We start from the raw sequence: 26,007 nt of genomic DNA, 5'->3' as shown, positions 1-26,007 counted from the left end.
ATAAAGGGGTAGAAATTGGAGGCAAAATTTTTTAAGGTTCAGGCAGGAGCATGAAGCAGCAATAAAACAGTCATCAATGCACCGAGAAAAAAGTTGTGGCAGGAGACCAGTGGAAGACTGGAACAAGGATCGCTCCACATACCCCATAAAAAGGTGGGCATAACTGGGACCCATACGGGTGCCATAACCACTCTTTTGACTTTGCAGCAGTGAGATGAATTAAAGGAGAAGTTGTTCACTGAGAAACAAGTTTAGCCAGGAGGAGGTTGGTAGTGGTGGATGGGGATTGTTCAGGTCTCTGGTCGAGGGAGAAGGGAGCTCTCAGACCATCCTGGTAGGGAATGGAAGTATAAAGGGATTGGACATCCATGGTGAACAGGAGGCAGTTAGGGCCAGGGAACTAGAAATGGTGGGGGGGGGGGGAGGCATCAGAGGAATCGTGGATATAAATGGGCAGAGTCTTGACAAGTGGAGAGAAGATGGAGTCAGTAGGAGGAAATGAGCTGGTGGGGGCAGGAGCAAGCGGATATGATGGGCCTACCGGAGCAGACTCGTTCGTGGATTTCGGAAGGAGGTAGAAGCAGGCTGTCCAGTTGTTGGGACACTATAAGGTTGGAGGCAATGGGGGAAGAACTCTGGAGGTAATGAGGTCAGTGACAATCTTGGCAACAATGGCTTGATGTTCAGATGTGGAGTCATGGTCCAGGGAGAGGTAGGAAGAAGTGTTCAAGAGTTTGCGTTGAGCCTCTGCAATGTAAAGATCAGTGTGCCAGACTACAATGGCACCATTTTTGTCAATGGGTTGATAACAAGGTTAGGGTGGACCAAAGAGAGTGAAGTGTGGCAATTTCAGAAGGGAACATGTTAGAATGGGTGAAAGGAGCAGAGAAATTGAGAAAGTTGATGTCACGCCAGCAAGTTTCAATGAAGGGAGCAAGGGCAGGTAAGAGGCCAGAGGAAGGCATTCCAGTGGAGGGTGAATACTGGAGGTGGGTGAAGGGATCAATGGAATGGGGTTAGCATCCTGCCAAAGAAGTGAAGCGCAGAGACGGAGGTGGTGGAAAAACAGCTTAATGTCATGGCGAGCCCGAAATTCATTAATCTTATATTACAGTTAGCTTATGTTATTTTTACCTGCAGATGCCTCTGTCTCTTTTAGTCCTCTTTTAAAGGAGGGGCTAACTAAAAGGTATAAAAAGTATTTAGTTGGTTCAAAATTGTTTTATTTCATGTACTATGGACGTTTAGGTTTTTAAGACTTTTTACATGACAAGTTGTTAGAAATGCAAGCTGATAACAGCTTGGGTAACTGGACATCAGAGCCTGAGTGAACAGAACAAACAACAACAAATCTCTTTAGCCAAAATAGGAAGCGCAGGAGAAACTCAGCAGGTCTGGCAGTATCATAGAGAAAAAAAGTTAACATATTGAGACGCTTCATCACTGGACATGTTAACTCTGGTTTTCTCTTTTCAGATGCTGCCAGATCTATTGAACTTCTCCAGTACTTCCTAGATTTTGTCCAGATTTCCAGCAACTGCACTTCTTTGTTTTTATCTCTTTAAACAATTTGATTAAAGGATACCAATAAAAAGGGAGAGAAAGATTGAATTGAGAAAGAGTTAAAAGAGGTGACAAGGAAAAGCAAACAAAAAATAAATTTGACATTGTTACAATCTCCAATAATTAACACCTGAAGTAAATAAGCTCTATATTTGTAAGACTTAATCTTCAGTCATAAAACTTTTAACAGTATTCAGCTCTTACATTTTTAGGAAAAGAATGAGTGAAATTGTAAAGACTTAACTCACAAGGGCTAGTTTAATTTGTCTTTACAAATACAGCAACATATGATTAATGCATTTCATTGGTGAGGTAGACAGCATCTCTGTCACTATTGTTTGGATTTCTGCATTAATCCCCACTCTCCATCTGCCTGTCACCCAAAACTATGTAGCTTTTGTGGATAAATAATTGTGATTACCATGAACCTGACTGTTATTTTGACTTTAATTTATTAACAATCATTGTATTTATGACTTAATTATGAGATCCACAATCCATTTCTTGAAAGCCTTGTATTGAAACTATTAAATCAAATTTTGATTTTAAATACATGCTCAAATGAAGTAAAACTGGTATGGTTCTTACCTTTTACAAGTGTTGATTTACATTATTCACAATTTAAAACATGCATTAATTCATGTTCACAAAATTGATGACATACCAATATATTTTAGTAGCTGCACAGAAAATGAAATAATGAAAGGCTTCATTTCATTAATAGTACAGTGCAACTCCTTTTAGATGCAATCAGTTTGCTCTGGGCATGTCTCAACACATAAGTATGAACAGTTTATTTGTGACTCAGAGGGAAACCGTAAACAAAATGATCTGTGATACAGTGTGGCCTGAATGTGTGCAGAGTGTTTGTAATGCATATCTAAATCAACAGTGCACTTTCATGATCACCACAATTTTTTTTCTCACATAGTAGGGAATGTATTCCTGTAAAGTAACTGCACATTGTTGTCTATATTTAGGAATTTTATATGGAGGACATCCATTGTATCTGTAATAGAATTTTCCAAGGAACATAATTTCCATTTATTCCATGCTTCAAATTTGAGCATATGGCATTACATTAGCATATTGATCAGCAGTGGATCCAAAAACTGACTAAACGCAATTTCAGATGAAATTAGCAGATATTCAAACTCATTATATCAGTGCCTGTAGCTTTTTTTTTTAAATCATGAATTCCTGGTTGGCAACTCAGCAGTTTAAAGTATTAATACACTCATGATAGGATTTTAATTTTACTGAATATTAGCAGATCCTCCCAGGAATTCTTATAAAGAATAATAAAACAGAAACAAAACTGCCATTTATATAGTGATTTTCATTCCCAATGAACCCCTCAAAGCTGTTTACAGCCAATGACTTATTTCAGAACTCCCTTCTGAGGAAGGGTCACTACACCCAAAATGTTAACTCTAATATATCTTCACAGATGCTCTCAGACCTGCTGAGCTTTTCCAGCAATTTCTGTTTTTGCTACTTGAAAGTATTCAGTTTCACGATTATTTCTTTTGCAGCCTTATAGTCAGGTTATTTATAAGAATAGCATAATTTTTAACCTGCTTTTAGTGTCTTCTGACTGACATTTTAATTCTACATGAAAAAGATGTATGCCCTCTAATAATGCCCTTAATGTCTAAGTTCTGGTTTCCATTTTTACTCTCCTCTTGTGAGGCAACCAAGAACAGCTCAGAGATCACAATGTGACAATATGAAGGAGAATAACAGGATTTTGCTGTACCCCACCATAATTTTACTGGATAGTGAATAGTTAAGAAGCTATTTCTATGGTAGCACAAAAATGAGCATGGGGATCATGACATATGAGTGATCTATGGGTGCAATACATGCAGCACACTAATTTTAATGGTACTGTTGATTGGCTGCATACTTCAGCAGGAGGCCAAAATTGCAAGTAGCTACTTAGAGCTAATTTACACTGCAGAGGCCTTGTGGTGCAGTAGTAATGTGAGCCAGGAGGCCCAGGTCCTACAGATGTGTAGTAACAATTTTGAACAGGTTGATTAGAAAATGTCTACACTGCTTAAAGAGAAGACCTGGGAAGCATTGAACAATGGCACCACATGAATAAAAGCTTTAGGATACTTAACTAGAAAACATTATGTGGAAAGCAGAATGAGGAAGAGGTCTTTTATCTACAGACAAGGAGGCTTTCCAGACACATGCTCAAAAGACAGAAGGAGAAAATTGCTGTAGAGATTATTACCAGGATCAAATCCCAAAGACCATGCAGGCTGCAGTATTCATGTGTCAATAATATGTGCATAGACATCTTCCTTGTAACTTGAGTGTCACATTAGTTTTATTCATTCATGGGATATGAGCATTGCTGACCGTGCCAGCATTGATTGCCCACTTTTAGGGGTACAAGTTTATAGCTTCTTGAAAGTCATAGGTAGGCAGGGTGGTGGAGAGTGCTTTCAGCATGCTTGCTTTTATTGATCAGAACATTGAGTTTAGGAATTGGGACATCTTTTACAGCTGTACAAGACATTGGTAAGGTCACATTTGGAGCACTGTGTGCCGTTCTGGTCGCCCTACAATGGAAAGGGTATGATTAAATCAGAAAAAAGTGCAGAAAGGATTTACTAGGATGCTACACAGACTGAAACATCTGAGTTATCAGGAGAGGCTGGATCAGCTGGGCCTTTTGTTCATGGAGCATAGAAGACTGAGGGATGATGTTATAGAGACTTATAAAATCATGAAAAGCATAGTCAAAGTAGATAGCTAACAGCTTTTCGTCATGATAGAGGAGTCTAATACTAAAAAACATAGGTTTAGGATGAGAGGGGGGATATACAAAATGGTTCAGAAGGGCAAATTTGTTCACACATAGGGTCTGGAATGGGCTGCCAGATATAGTGGTAGAGGCAAGTACAATTTTGTCATTTAAGAAACATTTAGACAGATACATGGATGTGATAGGTATGGAGGGAAGTTTACCAAGCACAGACAAATGGGATTAGATTAATTATGGAAACTGGGCAGCATGGACAAGTTGGGCCGAAGAGCCTGTTTACATGCCGTAAATCTCTACAACTCTATGACTGTGGAAATTACATATATTGTGAAGTCTTCAATCATTTGTTAACACTAAGTTTTATTAAAGAACAGGAAAATCAACAAAGAAATAAACAAAAGATGCATTTGCTTTTGGGCCCAGACAAGGACTGCATTTAGAGTCAATGAATTATGTCCTCACCTAAATCAAATCTATCGTAAACAGGAGTCAATTAAGTCCTGTCTGGCATATTGCATTCGATACTGTACTGCTCTATCATAAGGAAAGTTATGTTTCTCTTGCTCCTTCTCAGAAGACTGATGCAGCTGCTTCAACTGTCCAGTGTCCACCACATCCTCTCTTTGTCTGCTTCAATTATGTAGAGAGCACATGGCTAAGATTATGTGGCACTCTGTCTAGACGATACTTCAAGGTCCCACATCCCCAGATTGATTCAAGCTCCAGAACCTCAACTCATGGAGGCCTGTTGTCTGTTCCATGGTGGCCCTGATGGAAGAATGTGCTGCGGGGAATCCGCAGTAGGCTTATGTTTCCTTAACAGAGTCACCAGACATAGTCAGGGAAGGTAGCCTTGCCTTGCAGGAACCATACTTGTAAGGAATCCAGCACTTGGAATGAAGTAGGTACATGGGAGTTATCAAGGATGTAGTTATCATGACAGGTTACAGGATATCTGGTGCAGACCTCTAAGATGTGATACCGACGATCATGGCTAACTTGGATATGAGCAAGAAGAGCAAAATTCCTTTTAATGAACTCAGTCACATTATGAATTGGCACCGTAGAAGTAATGTACATTCTATACTGCCCTGCATTTAAACAAAGTATTGGCAAAGCCTGTATTCGCAAAGCCTACTGCTCAAGCTGCAGCCTTGACTTCTATATGACTTACTCAATCTAATGTTGATGATTGTGAGGTTATCCACTTTGGTAATAAAAACAGGAAGCCACATTGTTATTTGAACATGTATAAACTGAGTGAGGGGAATGTGCACCAAGATCTTGGTGTCCTTGTACACCAGTTATTGAAGGTAAGTATGTAGTTGCAGCAGATGGTAAAGACTGGCTTGCATTGCAAGAGCATTTGATTGCAAGGGCAGGGATGTCTTGCAGCAAATATGTATAGTCATGAGTGTGGTACTGGAAAAGCACAGCCGGTCAGGTAGCATCCAAGAAACAGGAGAATCGATGTTTCTCCTGATGAAGGGAGAACCTGATGAAAGGCTTATGCCCGAAACGTCGATTCTCTTGCTCCTCGGATGCTGCCTGACCAGCTTTGCTTTTCCAGCACCACACTCTTGACTGATCTCCAGCATCTATAGTCCTCACTTTCTCCTCACTGCAAATAAGCTTACCCTTGGTAAAACCACACCTAGAATATCGTTTTGGTCTCCTTACCTGAGGAAGGATGGTTTTGCATCCAGTGGAGTGAATCAAATGTTTACCAGGCTGATTCCTGGGATAGCAGGATTAACATATAAAGAGAGGTTGAATCTGCTAGGATTATATTCGCTGGAATTCAAAATGAGGATGATCTCATAGAAACCTATAATATTTTGATAAGTGTAGTTGCAGGAAGGATGTTCCCAGTGGCGGGGGAGTCCAGAATCAGGGCTCACAGTCTGAGGATACACTTAGGACTGAGATGAATTATAAAAATAAACTGGATGGGTTGGGCCTAAGGTTTATAAAATCATGACAGGCATAGATAAGGTGGGGGAAGTTCAAAACTAGGAGGCATATTTATAAGCTGAGGAGGGAAAGATTTAAAAAGGAAATGAGGGGCAAATTTATTTTACAGAGTGAGAGTGGAATGAACTGCCAAAGGAAGTGGTGAATGCAGGTACAATTGCAATGTTTAAAAGATATTTGGATAAATAAATAAATGGGAAAGGTTGAGGGGGATATGTGCCAAATGCAGGCTGGTAGAACTAGTTTATTTTGGAAACATTGTCGACGTGGACTAGTTGGACCAATTGGTCTGTTTCAATGCTGTATGACTCTGTCTCTAATTGCCCATGAGAGAAGGTAGTGGTGAGCTGCCTTCTTGAACAGTTGTGGTCCTTGGAGTTGTTGAGGTCATTGAATTAATTTTCAACAACATATCCTAGTAAATTACTAGCTTTAGTTGCTGCTCAACACATCACACCCACATTACTCACCTGTCAAGAATTTCTATCAGTTAGGCCATTGACATGACATTGATGTATCACTACATCCTCACACAGTTAGTATTGACACAACCTTCACAGCGACCTGTCATAAGTTGCATATACTCAGCTATTCAACCATGGTAGCCATATCACCTAGATTGCATGAATCTTAACCACAGACATTTCTCTCTGTTGTATCACATAATAGTGCATAACTAGCATTGCCCTTTGATGTGAAGGGCATTGCTTATCACTGGTCACTTGGGTGTTTCTTTTCTTCCTGGTGGTGGAAATTGAATAAAGATTTGTACACCTTGTGCATTTCACTGTGTCTCACATCTGCACATACATGGGTGCTGGGGAAAAATAAGCACTACCGCAGTTAGGCAATAGTGTGGGATAATTAAAAAAAAATTAAAACCAGGAGTAAAATATAAGCACTACCACAGTAGTGTGGAGGTTAAAAGAAAGAGGAGTATCAGAAAAAAAAAGTGCATAACTTTAGAAGTAGTATGGATGGATCTGGTGGCACATAAACTTCATACTTCCCTAAAGATCTAGATTCCTTACAAAATACACTTGTGTAAGTTTGTTTCTTCTTACAGGAAACGTGTATTCTTAGGGAGAGGACTTACATGCATTTGGAAAAGTATGACCTGTTTTGTGCAGGTCAGGTCATATCTAACTTGATTGTATTTTTTGAGGAGTTGACAAAGGTGATCGTTGATTAGATTACATTACATTACAGTGTGGAAACAGGCCCTTCAGCCCAACAAGTCTACACCGACCCGCCGAAGCGCGACCCACCCATACCCCTACATTTACCCCTCACCTAACCCCTCACCTAACACTACGGGCAATTTAGATTAGATTAGGTTAGATTACTTAAAGTGTGGAAACAGGCCCTTCGGCCCAACAAGTCCACACCGCCCCGCCGAAGCGCAACCCACCCATACCCCCTACATTTACCCCTTACCTAACACTACGGGCAATTTAGCATGGCCAATTCACCTTACCTGCACATCTTTGGACTGTGGGAGGAAACCGGAGCACCCGGAGGAAACCCACGCAGACACGGGGAGAACGTGCAAACTCCACACAGTCAGTCGCCTGAGGCGGGAATTGAACCCGGATCTCTGGCGCTGTGAGGCAACAGTGCTAACCACTGTGCCACCGTGCAGCCCGTTGAGGATAATGCAGTGGTTGGTGTCTACGTGGATTTTAGTAAGGCTTTTAACAAGGTCTCTCATGGTAGGCTCATCCAGAAAATTACGATGCATGGGATTCCCAGTGACTTGGCTACATGGATTCAGATTTGGCTTGCCCATAGAAGACAGAGGGTAGTGGTGGGAGGATGTTTTTTTCTGGCTGAAGGCCTGTGACTCGTGGTGTTGTGCAGGGATCTGTACTGGAAACTCTGCTGTCTGTGATATATATAAATGACTTGGATGAAATTATAAATGGATATGTTAGTAAGTTGGCAGATGATGCAAAGATTGGTAGAATTATGGATAGCGTAGAAGGCTGTCAAAGAATGTAGATATGGGCAGATAAATGGCAGTACAGTTTAATCCAGCTAAGTGTGAGGTGCTGCACTTTGGGAGATCAAACAAAAAGGAAAAATATACAGTTAATGGCAGGACGATGAACAGCATTGATGTACAGAATGATCTTGGAATTCAAGTCCACAGGTCTCTGAAAGTGGCCACACAAGTAGAATAGGATTGTAAAGAAGGCGTATGGCATGCTTGCCTTTATTGGTTGGGGATTTGAGTAGAAGAGTCAGGATGTCATGTTGTAGCTCTATAAGACTTTAGTCAGGCAGTATTTAGAGTATTGCATTCAATTCTGGTCACCACATTATAGGAAGGATGTGGACACCTTGGAGAGGTTGCAGAAGACATTTGCCAGGATGTTGCCTGGATTAGAGGGTATGCTGCAAGGAGAGGCTAGAGAAACTCAGGTTGTTTTCTCTGGAATGGCAGAGGCTGAGGGGAGACTTGAAAGAAGTCAAAAAAATTATGAGATGCTGAAATAACTGCAGAGGCCGGTATTCCACCATCGCACAACACCAGGTTATAGTCCAACAGGTTTATTTGGAAGCATTAGCTTTTGAAGACCTGCTTCTTCGTCAAGTGGTTATGGAGCAGGACCATAAGCCACAGAATCTACAGCAAAAGGTTACAGTGTCAGGCGGCTGAAATATATTAAACAAACTTAGATTAAGTCTTTTATCTTTTAGAACGGTTTTGCTAGTTTTGGTTCGTTAATATGTAAATCCCAGAATTCCTTTAAAGTTACATTCTCAAGACAACTTCAGGTTTTCGAACAAAATGTGTCATCACAGCTCAGACAATGCATTAAAGGTGTGAAGATAAAGTCTGTCGTGTCCCAATCTTGAGTCAGACTGGTTCTATTTCAAAAGTGGAATTTATAGAAACTTACATGGATTGACTGTAGGTTATGCATTTTTTGAGCAAAATAAAATTTAGTTCTGCAACTACAATTCACCCCATAAACCTATATATGTGCGCGTGCAGGACAGACAGAGTGAATGAGTGCATGTGAATGTTTGTGTGTGGATGTGAGTGCATGTGAGAAAGTGTGTACATGCATGTGTGTAAGCTTGATAAAGCATGTGGATGAGTGTGATGGGGTATAAGCCTGTGAGAGAGTGCGTGTATGGGTGTGAATGTGGGCGTGTATGTGTGTGCGTATGAAAGAGAACTTGTGTCTGAGAGAGGGTCTTTGTTAGTGTGTGTGTGTAGCAGTGTGTGTGTGTGAGAGAGAGAGAGAGAGTATAGTACAGTGGAGTCACCTGTAGTGTGAAATGAACCTAAGGTCGTGGTTGTGGCTATGCTCATGGGTACCAAACTGGGCTACCAGCCTCTGCTCAGCCACTCTGCATTCTTGCTTATCCCGAAGTCCGCCTTCGAGGATGGTCATCCAAAGGTTCGGGACCAAATGTCCCGGACTGCTGAAGTGTTGCCCAACTGAGAGGGAACACCTTTGCCTGGTGATTGTTGTGTAGTGTCCATTCATCTGTTGTCATAGCATCTGCTCAGTCTTGCCAATGTAGCGTACCTCAGGGCATTCTTGCTTGTGCACAGTACACTGGCTGTGGCCAGCCAGCTCAGAGGCAGTCCTTCACTGAGGAGATTCTAATTTCCCAGTTATATTTTTTTCTTCTTGTACACCAGCTCAAAGTCAGTTTTCATCTGCAGAGATTCTAATCTCCTGGTTACGTTGGTCAGCCAACGCTTTCCTGATTGGCCCAGGTTAACAACGCCAATGAACAACCTTGTAATCAATGAGGTTCATCTGGTTCCAATCCCTATAGATGCATATATAGAGAAGACAGAATTTTTTTTTTCCAGAGTTGAAATGTCTAAAACTAGTGGGCATGCATTTAAGGTGAGGGGGGAAAGTACAAAGGATATGTGAGGGGCAAGTTTTTTTAGGTAGAGAGTGGTAGGAGTCTGGAAAGTGCTACCAGACGTGGTGATGGAGGCAGATACCATAGTGGTGTTTAAGGGACCTTTAGACAAGCACATCAAAATGCAAAGAATAGAGGGATATGGACCAAGGGCATGGAGAAGAGATTAGTTAAATATGGCATCATATTCAGCACAACATCATGGGCCAAATGAGCCATTCCTGTGCTGTATTATTCTATGTTCTCAACTGAAGGCCTTACAAATTATGGTTAAACAATTAAAATTGGGGAAGCAGTCAACCAGAACTAGCGAGCAAAGATATCATAGTAGGATTGGGGTGGAAGAGATCATGGGGATTACAGGCATTTGTTAAAAAAGGAAGATAATTTTAAAATTAAGTGGCATTGTGGATTATATCACCAACATACACTAACACCAGCAATCCACTCACCAATCCACCCTGCGCTACTTCCCTAGAAAACTAAAAATCACACACCAGGTTATAGTCCAACAGGCTTAATTGGAAGCACAGTAGCTTTTGGAGTGCCGCTCCTTCATCAGGTGGTTGTCACAACCTGGTGTTATGTGATTTTTAACTTTGTATACCCCAGTCCAACACCAGCATCTCCAAATCATCCCTAGAAAATAGTTTGTACTCAGTCCTCAGGATCTTCAAACTGACAGTGCCATCTATTGATTTCAATTTAGATTACAGCTGTCTTTTTCCTGGGCTTTTATAGGCAACCAGCTAAGTAGCCTAAAAACTCATTTTTGCCCATGAATCAGTCAGTTGCAGTATAACTTTGATAGCACATTTAAAGTAATGAAACATCCCAAATTAATACACTTGAACTGTATAAAACAAAGTATGTCACTGTGTTTTAATGAGTGTCTTCAAGGAGGAGACCATGGCAGAGGTGTGATTTTATAACTGGAGACCTAGGCCACCAATGTTGAAATAATTATAATTGGAGATGTACAGAGGCAGAAGTGGAGGAGCATAAGACTTGAGGAGATTACTGAAAAGACATCAGAAAGGAATTTGAAAACAAGGTTAATAATTTAAAACTAAAGGCATTGGTTAATCAGGAGCTGATGTAGCTCAGCTAGCAGAGATTTGATAAAGAAATAGCAAGGTCTAGGATGACCTCAAGATTAAGAGGGAGAATGCGTTGACTGGAGCGCATTGAGATTGCCATGTCTGGATATAACAAAGAGTTTCAGCAACAGATAAGCTGAGAGAAAGTGAGATCTGCAGATGCTGGAGATTAGAGTCGAGACTGTGGTGCTGGAAAAGCACAGCAGGTCAGGCAGCATCCGAGGAACAGGAGAATCGATGTTTTGAGCAAAGGTCCTTCATCAGGAACAAATAGGCTGAGACAGTGGAAGTCAAGTGATATTACAGTGGACTTTTGACATTGGTGAGGTTGCAGAGACCAACCTCAGCACTGAGCCCTGCAGTTGCTATGATGGTTGTAGACTAGCTCTGAAGCCGTTAGTGATGATGGCAGTATGTTGTCATGGGTTTTTCTATACCTGGGTTCACTTCGGATTTTGGGTAGCTTTCAGGAGGTACAGAAATTTGTGCTACAGCCATGTGAAGACAAAATGTTTGGCAACTTCAGTAAGGCATTCGACAAAGTTCCCCATGGGAGACTGGTTAGCAAGGTTAGATCTCATGGAATACAGGGAGAACTAGCCATTTGGATACAGAACTGGCTCGAAGAAGAGAGAGAGTGGTGGTGGAAGGTTGTTTTTCAGACTGGAGGCCTGTGACCAGTGGAGTGCCACAAGGATCAGTGCTGGGTCCACTACTTTTCATCATTTATATAAATGATTTGGATGTGAGCATAAGAGGTATAGTTAGTAAGTTTGCAGATGACACCAAAATTGGAGGTGTAGTGGTGAGCAAAGAAGGTTATTTCAGATTACATTGGGATCTTGATCAGATGAATCAATGGGCTGAGAAGTGGCAAATGGAGTTTAATTTAGATAAATGTGAGGTGCTGCATTTTGGGAAAGCAATTCTTAGCAGGACTTATACACTTAATAGGAAGGTCCTAGAGAGTGCTGCTGAACAAAGAGACCTTGGAGTGCAGGTTCATAGCTCCTTGAAAGTGGAGTCACAGGTAGATAGGATAGTGAAGAAGGCATTTGGTATGCTTTCGTTTATTGGTCAGAGCACTGAGTACAGAAATTGGGAGGTCATGTTGCAGCTGTACATGGCATTGATTAGGCCACTGTTGGAATTTTGCATGCAATTCTGGTCTCCTTCCTATCGGAAATATATTGTGAAACTTGAAAGAGTTCCAAAAAGATTTACAAGGATGTTGCCAGAGTTGGAGGACTTCAGGTATAGGGACAGTCTGGGGCTGTTTTCCTTGGGGCGTCGGAGGCTGAGGGGTAACCTTATAGAGGTTTATAAAATCATGAGGGGCATGGATAAGATAAATAGATAAAGTCTTTTCCCTAGGGTGGGGGAGTCCATAACTAGAGGGCATAGGTTAATGATGAGAGGGGAAAGATATAAAAGGGACTGAAGGGGCAACCTTTTCACGCAGAGGATGGTACGTGTATGGAATGAGCTGCCAGAGGAAGTGGTGGAGGCTAGTACAATTACAACATTTAAAATGCATCTGGATGGGTATATGAAAGGAAGATTTTGGAGGGATATGGGCCAGGTCCTGGAAGGTGGGACTAGATTGGTTTGGGATATCTGGTCAGCATGGACGAGTTGGACTGAAGGGTCTGTTTCCATGCTGTACATCTCTATGACTCTATAACTTCCAGCTGTTGAGTTGATTTGGAAGCTGAGCTCTATTCTGTTATTTTTTAGCTTTTTGAACAAGAGATCTTAACTAGTTTGATTTCTTTACTTTGTGCTGTCAAGTGACTTTCAGCCTCTGAAACAAATTCAACTTGTAAAGACATCCTTATTTAATGTAGTTCATGTATTTGAAGACAGGACATAAATAGTCACTGAACTGGAATTTTTGAGTGTTCAGCATGCTATGTCCTATATTACATTTTGGTGTAGTCAGCAGGATTTCACAATTTAGGCACCAAACTTTAGAATTTCTTTCTTTTAAGAACATGTGTAATATGAACAGGACTAAGGTATATGGCCCCTCAAACTTTCAGCATCCAACTACATCATGGCTGATCTACCTCAATGCCATTTTCTTGCATTATTTTCATATCCCTTGATGTCTTTAATGTCTATAAATCAATTAAGACTTGCACTGAATATAATTAATGACTTAGCCACCACTGACCTTTTATAAAATCATACAAGTCATTTGAGTCTACTGTATGAAAATAGGCTCTTCGGCCCAACTTGCCCATGCCACACAGTTTTCACAATTTAAATTAGTGCCATTTGCCTGCATTTAGTCTATATCCCTCCATATCTATCCCATCCATGTACCTTTCAAAATGTTTCTTCAATAACAAAATTGTACTCACTTCCACCACTGCCTCTAAAAGCCCGTTCCAGACACTCACCACTCTGTGTGAAAAAATTGCCACTCTGGACACTTTTTTTATTTTTCCCTTTTCACCTGAACCTCTGCCTTTTGGAGTAGAGAATTTCAAAGATACAACATTCTGGATAGGAAACATCCTTCCTGCTGTAACCCTGTCAAGCTCTGTAAGAATTTTGTGTTTGAATGAAATCATCACTCATTTTTCTAAACTCAAGAGAATATAGGCCCAGTGTTCTTAATCTCTGTTCAAAGGATATTACTTCTCCAGGGGATGAGGAGAATCATAGTTGCATTCTTTCTAAAGCAAAAATATTGTTCCTTCAGTAAACTGAACATAATACAACAGGGGCTGCCTTGTCAAGGTCATACACAATTTAAATCTGATCATTTTACTCTTTTATTCAAATCTTCTTCCAGAAAAAAATGAACAGAACATTTGTTTTCTTAATTTCTTGCTGTAGTTGCATGTTAGCTTTCAAATACTTATAGAAGGACACCCAAATCCCTTCTTTGGCATCAACTTTTCACAATCTCTCCCATTTAATAAATGGTACCCATTTCTATTTTGACTAACAAAGTGGTTTATATTATGTTACATCTGCCATGTTCTTACCCATTCTCTTGAGCAATCTTTGCATTCTCTGCTCTCTTACTCCCACCTAATTTTGTGTCATCAGCAAATCTGGAAATATTACAATCCCAACATCTTAATTATTGATATACATAATAAATAACTGTGCTGAAGCACTGATCCTTGCAGTATCCAATGTATTAGTATCTGCCAAACTGAGAATGATCCATTGATTCCTTCTTTCTGCTTTCTGTCTGTTAACCAATTGCAAACTCATGTCAGTACAATTTCCCAATCCCATGTCCTCTAATTTTGTTTATTAACCTGCTGTATGGGCCTTTATCAAAAGCCATCAGAAAATTCAAAAACACTACATTCACTGGTTCCCCACTTCTCTATTCTGTTAGTTTCCACTTCAAGTCTAAAGCATTTGTAAGATATTACTTCTCCTTCATAAATCTTTGACAATTATGCCCAAACATATCATTATTTTCTAACTATTAATAATAACATCCTTGCTGATAGATTCTGGCAATTTCTCAAATTTATAGGCGATGAACAAGATCCAAAGCAGTTAATTTCACCTTGTGGGCACTAAAGGTGATTTTGTCATAGTTAATCATTATATATAACTCTCAACATCTTTAATCATGTCTACAGAGATGAAAATGTGCATGGCAGAAATGGAACATACGGCTGAGGAACTGAAACTGGCCATGTTAAGGAGCCTGACATGGCTTCACCTCTAGTACTAAGTTAAAGGACAAAATTGAGCATCAAAACAAAGACAAAAAAGGTTCCCAATTTATCCTTTCTGAATTCAGTATATGTTTAGTGCCAATGGAATGCAGTTACAAAACTGAAACTTTTGATAAGAGTAGATGTGTTCTAAACCCCAGGTCCTACAAAGTAGGGTCTCCCTCCCTCCCTCCTCCTCTAACCTTAATTAAGAGTCCACAGACGTGCCACAAAAAGAGGGTCTAAGGAAGTTTAGATCGAGGAGTGAGGCTTTATCTCAGGACTCTTTGACAAGGAGGTTGAGTGAAGTGATTACACCACAGTTGAAGAGGATGAAGACATGACTGCCCAGCTGGTTCAGTGCGCTACGTGCTTGATGTGGGAGGTCAACGACTCTGGTGTATCTGGCTCGTTTAAGTGTGGAAAGTGTGTGCACGTTCAGCTACTGACAGAGCATATTGCAGCACTGACGAAAGAACTCGAAGACCTTAGGCTCATCCGAGAGAACAAGATCTTTCTGGACAAGACCTTCAGCGATGTTATTACACCAATCATGCCAGAAGAGAGCAGAAGAGAGCAAATGATAAGGAAGGCAGAGAGGAGACAGGTGCAAGAGACCCCGGGAGAACGGAATGTAGTGAGTTTATGCAGTAAACCCAGTTCAGTTTCTGTTCAATTGTCACCCCAGGATGTTGACAGTGTGGAATTCACAGACAGTAATATCATTGAATGTCAAAGGGCAATGATTAGATTGCCTATTTTTGGAGATGGTCATAACCTGGCATTTTAATGGTATCTATGTTAATTGCCACTTGGCAGACAGAGCCTGGATATTGTTGCATTTGGACAGAGACTGTTTAGGTATCTGAGGAGTTTCAAATGCTACTGAACAGTGTGCAATCGTCAGCGGACGTCCCCATTTCTGACCGTACGATAAAGGGGAGGTCATAGTCTTTGTAACAATGTTGATCATAATCACAAAACTTGTACTCAGTTGGCTGAACGGCTGGTTTGCAGGGTAAAGAGTTCAATTCCTACACTGACTGAGGTTCCCATAAGGGATTCTCTTTCTCAACCTCTCCTCTCAGTTGAGGCATAGTGACCCTCAGATTACTACCAGTCATCTCTCTCTCTCTCTCTCTGTAAAGAGACAGCAGCCTCTGGTCTGGTAGGACTATGGTAGCTTTAACTTTACCTTGCCCGATTGATATGTTGTAATAAATTATATCTTATTTAAGACAACAGTCTTTTCTCATTGGGCAACCAAGCAGTCTTCCACAAGGACTCTGGACCACATGGGCACTGTGGATAGCTACTCCCAAAGGTGGATGGTGCTGATATATCTATAACATACCAAGTGATTGTATAGAGAGCACACACAACATGATGAGTTCTGGTCTGAATTGTCCATACAACATGGTACTCACGAAGAATCATAGAATTGTTGTGGTGCAGTGGAAGGCTATTCAGCCCATTGTGCCTGCACTAGCCCTCTGAGCATTTTAAGTTCATACCAATCTGTTTCCTGTTACCCGTAATCCTGCAGATTGTTTCTATCTAAACAATTATTCAATGCCCTCTTGTATACTTCCATTGAATTTTCCAAGTGATGTATTTCATACCCAAACCGCTTACTGCTTGGAGAAGGCAGATCTTGGGAGCAGGCTCAAGTCATTCAAAGACAAAACAATCCCAGAGGCAGCTAATTTATTGCTGCTTTGATCTAAAATGCAGCCAGAGGTCACAGCAATAACCACACTGGGCTGGCCCAAGCTTTCTGACCTATTATCGGGACCTTTAAACGCATAGAACCCTCAACCCAGTCGACTGGGTTGCTAGACCAGCATGTCCCTGGTTTTGCTTTAGGGCAACAACTTTGATTCCAGCCACAATTTGAACTAGCCTAGAGGTGGCAGGGCATTAGCCACTAGGTTTAGTACTCCCAACACGGATTAGATATAGTTTTCCAGTAGAAGAGTACACAATAAAAGAAAAGTTGCATTTACAATTTACAGTTGCATGACGTTTAATTCAGCACTCTCCCTCCTAATGCCATGCAGCCAAGTTAATCCTTAACGTCAGGCAAGGTAAGTGGAAATCGGCCAGGCAGACAGCTGGAGAGCAAACTTCAATTACTTGACCAAGATGACAGCCTGTGCTAAACGTGGGATGAGATAGATGCTTGATGATCAGCACGGACAATGATGGACCCAAGGGTCTTGATTCATGCTGTTAAAAACCCAATGACTCTGTGAACTAAGCTACTATCACAGCACACAATCTTGACTCCTCCTGGGAGGCTCTTTATTACCTAAAAGAGCCCGTGCATAATTCCCTCTTGAACTCAGACATGGGAGAAAAAAAGACTTTCAGGCCATCATGCCAGTGCCCAAATAGTAGCCCATTATAAGGGCAGGCTGTTTTTTTTTGCTTTAAAATGTATTGATTTTAAGCCGCATTTTGATGGCATACCAGATTAGAACTTTATTTCAAATAACTCCGCACCCAGGGTGAAGTGAATCCATTAACTTGAGGAAAGATGCTTGCAAACATTACGAACATCTTTGTTTCAGTGGAACACAGTTTATCTGCTGTTTGTCTCCGTGGAAAGGTAAACCACAGCAAGTAGCTAACAGATGGGGCCCCTTGAACAAGTACTCAGCGTGTTGATTGTAAAATTATACTTCCAAGTACTTGCAGCCTGACACAAATTTCAATCAAAGGTCAATAACATATCTCTCAGAGCCATTGCCAGTCCTTGGAATCATCTCCAACTGCATTCCGGAACTCCACTTCTTATAATGTCATCCGATCATCTCCATAGCAACATTTCATCAAACTGACAAAATGGGGCATCTTCAATTGTCAGCTCAGAGAGATGATTTAATTGCAAATGAAGATCTTTCAGGGAGTTGGTGAGATTGAAAGAAAAACATTTCTTTGCATGTCTGTGGATGGAGAATTATTATCATTGCAATTGAAAAATGAAATTGTACATTTCAGGATCGCACATTTCTGTCTTGGGTCAAACTATTCAAATGCGCTCTGTTCATGTTCATTGTGAGTTCAATCCTCATGCTTTCAGAACAGAATTTATTACTTTTCATTCATGCATCTGAGTGGGGCATTATTGGCCTTTGATTACTCGTCCCTAATCTCCTCTTTGAAAATGGCAGAGTTGCTTTCTTGAACTGTTGTAGTACAAGAGAGTTACATACATGCTGTGTTCAAGATGAAATTCAAGAATTTTGACCATTGAAGAAGCAGCAATATATGTCCACCGGAGGATGGTGATCAGCTTAGAGGGAAACCCTGTAGGTAGTGGTGCTGCCGTGTATCCAATGCCCTTGGCATAGACTCATAGAGTCATAGAGTCATAGAGATGCACAGCATGGAAACAGACCCTTCGGTCCAACCTGTTCAGCTTAAAAATACGGGGTAGACCATTTAGGACAGAGCTCAGGAGAAACTTCTTCACCCAGAGAGTGGTGGCTGTGTGGAAAGCTCTGCCACAGGGGGCAGTGGAGGCCCACTCTCTGGATTCATTTAACAAAGAGTTGGATAGAGCTCTCAAAGATAGTGGAATCAAGGGTTATGGAGATAAGGCAGGAACAGGATATTGATTAGGAATGATCAGCCATGATTATATTGAATGGCGGTGCAGGCTCGAAGGGCTGAATGGCCTACTCTTGCACCTATTGTCTATTGTCTATTGTCTATTGTGTATTCAATGCATGAGATCAGAAGCTCATCTCGGAATCCTAAAAAACCCTAACGCTTAAAATAGATTGGTTTAACCTCAGCTTGTTGTCAGGAAGATAATGGAGTTAGTTGTTAAGGAATGGAGTTTGGGACAGGGTCCAAATTGCATGGCTTCTGTCTTTTCATATTTACTTGGAAGAAATATCTGCTTATCCAATACAAGATGTCAGATAAGCAAGCGATTTAGCAACAGTGCAGGGGTCAAGAGAAGAATGGTAAGGTACCGCTGGATACTATCGGCATATATGTGAAAGCTTATGCTAAGCTTTAGGTTGATGTTGCAAAGGGATGGCATATAGATGAGAAACATAATGGACCCTTGGAGAACACCAGAGGTAACAGTGTGAGGGCAGGAAGACAAACCATTGTAAGTGATTCTCTGGCTACAATCAGACAGATGAGGATGGAACGAGGTTAAAGTAATTTCATCCAACTGGATAACAGTAGTGAGGCATTGGATAAGGGTGGCATGATCAACACCATCAAAGACTGCATTCAGGTCCAGGAGATGAAGAGGAAACATTTATCTTTGTCAATCAAAAAGGATGATATTTGTGACAATGATAAGAGATGTTTTGTCATTGTGATACATTATGGACCAAACCAGATCCCCTCAAAATAATTTGAGAAGGTAGCTTTGACCTCAATATTATCTTATTTTAAAGACAAATGTAAAGTGTCTGTTCCCAATGTAATGCAACTGGTAAAACCACTCAACTATTAAGCAAAATGTAATTTATTTAAACACTGCAGTTACAATACATCTAAAGAAAGAGTAACTTAGAATACTTTTGGAAACACAGAATAATAATTAAAAATCACACAACACCAGGTTATAGTCCAACAGGTTTAATTGAAAGCACCCTCGCTTTCGGAGCATCACTCCTTCATCAGGTGATAGTGGAGGGCTCAATCCTAACACACAGAATTTATAGCAAAAATTCACAGTGTGATGTAATTGAAATTATACATTGAAAAATTGATTGTTAAGCCTTCCATCTGTTAGAATACAGTGATAGTTTCACTTCTTTCACAAAACCTTTTTTTTTAAATGTTGCATTCTCGGGTTAGCTGTTAACAATGGTGATAGCTAGACAATATGTTGAAAGTGTTGGCCCCCTTTGTTCTCTGTGTGCTTCCAATTAAATCTGTTGGACTATAACCTGGTGTTGTGTGATTGTTAATTTTGTACACCCCAGTCCAACACCAGCATCTCCAAATCATGACAGAATAATAGATACAGTAACGATTACTAATCAACTGTTCCAATATAGTAACATCCAATAAACACACCTCTTGAGAGAAAAAAAGGAAAATTCAGACACAGATTCTCAAATTCAGTTCTCCAATTCTGGAGGGGGATAAAAAAAGAAAAGATTCATTGTGAGTAGCAGCCAGGAGACATTCCCTGAAGCTTCCAACCATTTTGAGAATCCAATAGCTTCTTTTTAATGTTAAACCTAAAAACTGAAAAAAACTAGAAAGGCTGTTCTGTGAGAGCTGCCACAATCAGTCTGCTTCCATTGTTCCAACTTAAACAAAAACCTCAAGGTCTCACAAGCTGTTTACTTTCTTAGAGACAGCTTAATACCGCTGCATTACAACCTTGCTTCAAAAAAAAAGGAAAAAAATGACCCTCTTGAAAGCCACAGTATCGTCACAATAGGAATGCCAAATCTGTTAGAGCGATTCAAACATGAAGTTTTGGGAAAGATGGAAATGGATTTGGGAGACAATAGCACATCTAAGAACTTTAAAGGAAAAGGGGAAGTTAGAGATGGTTGTTTGCAAAAATGATGTATGCTTATACCATTTGCAGCTTGTTAACAGAAGAGAGTGTGAGAGAAAGTTGAAGTGAAATGTGTGAATGAGGATCAGGTATCAGGATACCACCATCATCAATAGTTTCGGTTCTGCCAGTGGCTACAGCAACAGTTGTCCCAATAATAGTCAGGTCCCAATAACACCTGTTGACTAGGACTAAGAATTTACAAATGTGCATATCTCATATTGGTTAGATCCTGCTGTTTCCAGTTTTGTAGTGCCTTAACCTATAGGAGGATGGGAATTGTGTCAGTTAGAGTCATAGAATTTGTTAGGTTGATGTGGTTAGTTAAATAGCTGGCAGGGAGTGTATTCTGAGATGTGAGGCTTTGATCAGTGTTAAAATTGTAGGTAGGAAATAAGAGATATAAATATTAGAGATGACGCTTGATTGATAGTGATGTAGGTGTGATGATTTCAGCAGCGTCTGAAGTCAATGATATAGTTGGTAGGATATGACATTTGAAAATGCACAGTGGTGTATAGTATTGAACTTTTTAGAGAACTACATCCAGGCACTCAACACTTGACCAGTCCTTGCTCCTACTTCCATTCGACCAAGAATCTGAAGGACCTCCATCCCCACCCTGCAGGTACAAGACAACTCTTCTCCTTTCAATCTCCTCCACCCCCACCAATGCAAAGTCCAGAAGCTTTAAAACCTGTGTCCATCCTTGTTAAGCTTTTATTCATTCTTTCTCAGGCCAAGTTCCCTTCAACCACAGATTGAAGCCACAAGCCCCTTTCTGATTTTTAAGACAGTTTTTAAGTGGTGCTAGCCATTCAGTATTTTGGTCCCCTGCATTTGAGTCCAGCCAACAAACAGTACAGTTAGTGAATGCTTACATTTCAATGAACAAATTGTGATTCCCATGTTCATCCTTAGAAGAAATACACTTTAGTCGCATAAATAATAGTTGAATTGAATTGAATTGAATTTATTGTCATGTGCACCGAGGCACAGTGAAAAACTTTATCTTGTGAGCAATACAGGCAGATCAGAGAGTTCAGTAGCATAGATAAGTAAATAATAGGTAAACAGCAGCAAAAACAAAAACTGTAATGTTCTTGAATATCTAGTCAGAAAATACCATGCAACATGCTCTGAGTACATTTTTAAAGTGGCATTTGGCCTTGAATTCATCAACCAGCCTCATTCAGGCAATAGCATATTAACAGAAACTAACCTCTTGTTTTATTTTATAAAAATAATATTTTCAAACAGAGGTTACAGAACTCCATAAAATACAAATTTTCCAAAATTTAAAATACCAACAGATCTCTAAAATGAACTTTCTATACATGATCAAACAAGTTAAACATCTTAAAGATCGCAGATGATTATTTAAAGGCTGCAATCTAAAACAAAAACTATTATATCACTTTCATGGAGCAAATGGTGAAATCAGAATCAGAATCACATACCAGATTGAAGCATATAATTTATGACATCATTCTTCAAAATTATTTATTAAGAGTATTCATTGTATAGTAGAAAGGAGTTTAGTCATCTTAAAGCAAACAATCAAAAAATTGTTTTCTTACTGAATGAATTCATGAGACAGATTGTCATGGTAACCATCCAACAGATGGTTCCTACTGAATAAAATTCACATTTGATCAGCAGAAGGCATTCCTTACCTTTTCAAAATTGAACCACATATTTAACAGATATATTGTAATTACATATTTATCCTTATAATCATAAATATGCTGAAATGTCAATGTGCCCTAAGTCTTTCCCATATTGTAAACAGATCCAACAGCCTTATTTAATTAAAAATATATCAGTCACAAATACAACTTCAGAAATTAATGTGAATATGGAATTATTTGGTGACAGGAACAATTATGTTGGAAATGCAGTGTTGTTCATTTTCCATTTGTTTAGTACACAGGGCTAATTTCCTGCTTACCCAATGTCTTTGATGTGTAGCATTTAAGTGAGTAAATATACAATAGCTAATTAAGTACAAGGCATACCTCAGTCTTGGGTTCTTAAATTGCCTATGTCAATTGGTGTGCTGCCGAAGGGCCTGTTTCCACACTGTAATGTAATCTAATCTAATCTAAATCTAAAAATCTAATCTAATCTAATCTAATCTAATCTAATTGCAGATGCTTGAAATCTGAAACAAAAACAGGAATTGCTGGAAAATCTCAGCAGGTCTGGCAGCATCTCTAGAGAGAAATCACAGTTAATATTTCAGGTCCAGTCTTTTGAATTGATGGTAGATGGGAAAATATGGTTTTTATACAGAGGATGGGGTGGGAGGTGAGTAAACGATAGGTGAAGTTAGAGCCAAAGAGAAGTGGTTAAAGGTCAGTTTGGACAAACAAATAATAATAATAGATTATTAGTGACTGACAATGGGTAGTGTGTGGTAGCAGTTCATGTGATACCAAAGACTGGTGCGTGGGGCGTGTGGTAAAGCGTGGGGGGAAAGGTGCTCAGGCCATAAAATAGTTGAACTCGATATTAAGTCTGGAAGGCTGCAGGGTTTCCAAGTTGAAAATGAGGTATTGTTCTTCCAGCTTGTGCTGATTTTCGTTGGAGCATTGCTGCAAGCAGGTCACAGAGACGTTGGCTAGGGAACACGATAATGTGTTCAAGTGGCAAGCAACTCGAAATTCAGGGGCTTTTTTGCAGACAGAATGTTGATGTTCTGCAAAGCAATCACCCAAACATCGCTTTGTTTTTCTAATGTAGAGGAGACCACATTGTGAACTCGGACTGCAGTAGACTAGATTGAGTGAAATGCAGGTAAAGTGCTGCTTCACCTGGAAGGTGTGTTTGGCCCCTTGGATACTGAGAAGGGAGGTAATAAACAGGCAGGCATTACACCTTCTGTGAATGCAGGGGAAGGTGCCTTGAGGCTTGGGGGAATATGGTGGGAGTGAAGGAGGATGGACCAGGTTGTTCCAGAGAAAATGGCCCTTGCAGAAGGCTGACAAAGGAGAGGACGGGAGGGAAAGTAAAGCGAGTTTTGGTCATCTAGAGAGATATAATGGGAGTTAATAGTAGAAATAAGGCAATGACAGATCAAAGAAACAAATATTTTGCATCTATCTTCACTATGGAGGAAATAAAACAACAGTTCAGTCAATGTTGAATCTGTAAATTTGGAGGTAGAAGGTAGTTAGCAGTTTAGAGAAATTATATTCACAAGGTTAGTGGTGCTAAATAAACTGATGGAGTTGCAGGTTTGCAATTCTCTGGGTCCAGATGACTTAATCTCAGAGTCTTAAAAGTGATGGCTATTGTGGTGGTATAATTCATGAAAGGTTCCATCATACTGGAAAATAGCAAATATAATCCTTCCATTCAAGAAGAAAGGGTGGCAGAAAACAAGAAATTGTAGGCCAGTGTGCTTGAGACCTATCATAGGGAAAGTGTTAGAATCGATCATGAAAGAGATTATACCTTTGTGCTTCAAAAAACCCATGGTAAACAGGAAGTGTCAGCATGGTATTGCCAAAGGGAAATCTTATTTAACAAATTTATTGGAATTCTTTGAAGAAGTAACGTGTAAAGTCCATATCATTTTATTTATTTATTTTGGATTGCAAAACAAATTGTGGAAAGCACTGCTTTAAACCAGTGACTTTGGAAAGTAGATGCCACACGTTTGAAAACAAGCTTTTTGGAATTAATTGAGAGTTGTTTTTACACTGCTGCTTTGGGCATGAGCAGAGCAAACTTTGTCCAGATGCAGTTTGTTGCAGTAGCCAGAAGTCATCAGCATGACTGTTTCGTGTACGGGCAGATGACAACCCCTCCATACCAGGAATCATCTTAGTGAATCTTCTCTGAACTGTCTCCAATTAAATAATATCTTTCCTTAAATAAGGGATCCAAACTACTCACAGTACTGCAACAATGGCCCCACCAGCATCTTGTATAGTTGTAATAGGCCTTCCCTAATCTTATACTCTGACCCCTTGAAATGAGGGCCAACATTCCATTAACCTTCCTGATTACCTGTTACACCTGTGTGCTAGCTTTAGGTGTTTCACGCACAAATACCTTGAAGTGTCTTTGTCCTGTAGTTCTTCTACGTTTAAATAAGACTCTATTCTTTTGTTCTCCCTTCCAAAAAGAACAACTTCACATTTTCCCACATTATCCTCCGGTTGTCAACATTTTGCCCACTTACTTAATCTATCAATATCTCTCTGTAAACAATTTGTATCCGTCTTGCAATCTGACTTTCCATTTATTTTTGTGTCATCTGCAAATTTGGCTACAATACATTCGCTCCCTTCTTCCAAATCACTTAATATGTATTGTAAACAATTATAGTCCCACTCTGATCAATAGAACCCCATTGGTGACAGCTCACCAACCTAAAGAATAACCCCTTACCCCCAATCACTGTTTCCTACTCATTAGCAAATTTTCTATCTATGCCAAGATACTACTACAACACCATGGAATCTTATGATAACTTTTCATGAGGTTCCCTGTTGAATGCCTTCTGGAATTCCAAGTACTACACATCCCATCCATCCACTCTGATTGAGAATTCCTTAAAAACGTCTAATGAATTAGACACAACTTCTCTTTCATGAAACCACATTGATCTGCTTGATTAGGTTATGATTTTCCAAATCTGCAGCTTTAGTTACTGAATAAATCATCCTAATACTTCTTCAACAATAGATGGTTAATCAGCCTATAGTGACACACCTTTTGCCTCCCTCCCCTTTTTGAATATAGGTGTCACACTGGCACTTTTCCAAATGTCTGATATTTCTCCAGAATCCCAGTACTTTTGGAAAATTATAAGCAATGCATCCACTATCTCTGTAGCTACCTCTTATTTGGATCCCAGGATGAAAGACTTCAGAGTCAGGGACTTAATGCCTTTAGATGATTATTTTGTCTACTGCTACTTCTCTAAAGATGGTGATGGTACTTACTTCCTCACCCATATTTATTAGTATTAATGGGATTTTTTAAGGAATTTCCATCATAAAGACTAATGCAAAATATCAGTTTATCTCCTCCACCATTTTCTTGTTTCCCTACAGCCTTCTGTCAGATTCATTTTCTAGGAGGCCGATGTTCACTTTGATCTCTCTCTTACTTTGTACATATTTAAAGAAGCTCTTATTATCAGTTTTTATATCCTTCGCTAATTTGTCCTTGTGGGTTTTTTCTGTTTTTTAAAACATTTTTAGTCCTCCTCTGTTGGATTTTGAATTTATCCCAGTCTTTAGGATTATCACTGACTTTCTCGCCCTTATATGCTTTTTCTTTCCATTTAATGCTCTCCTTAACTTCCTTGGTTAACCACCCCCCGACGTGGTCGACGATGCCCTCCACCGCATCTCTTCCACTTCCCGATCCTCCGCCCTTGAACCCCGCCCCTCCAACCGCCACCAGGACAGAACCCCACTGGTCCCC

The 26,007-nt window shown here is 40.1% G+C and overlaps 1 pseudogene; it reads left to right on the top strand.

Annotated features, from left to right (window-relative positions):
- The first annotated feature begins 869 nt into the window (after positions 1-869).
- The window catches only part of LOC122549477, a 39,349-nt pseudogene continuing 14,211 nt past the window's right edge, over positions 870-26,007 (top strand).

The sequence above is a fragment of the Chiloscyllium plagiosum genome, chromosome 4 (assembly GCF_004010195.1).
Source record: "Chiloscyllium plagiosum isolate BGI_BamShark_2017 chromosome 4, ASM401019v2, whole genome shotgun sequence".
NCBI lineage: Eukaryota > Metazoa > Chordata > Chondrichthyes > Orectolobiformes > Hemiscylliidae > Chiloscyllium > Chiloscyllium plagiosum.
The sequence above is the reverse complement of the archived record's forward strand: the minus strand, read 5'-3'. Positions and strand labels throughout refer to the sequence as shown.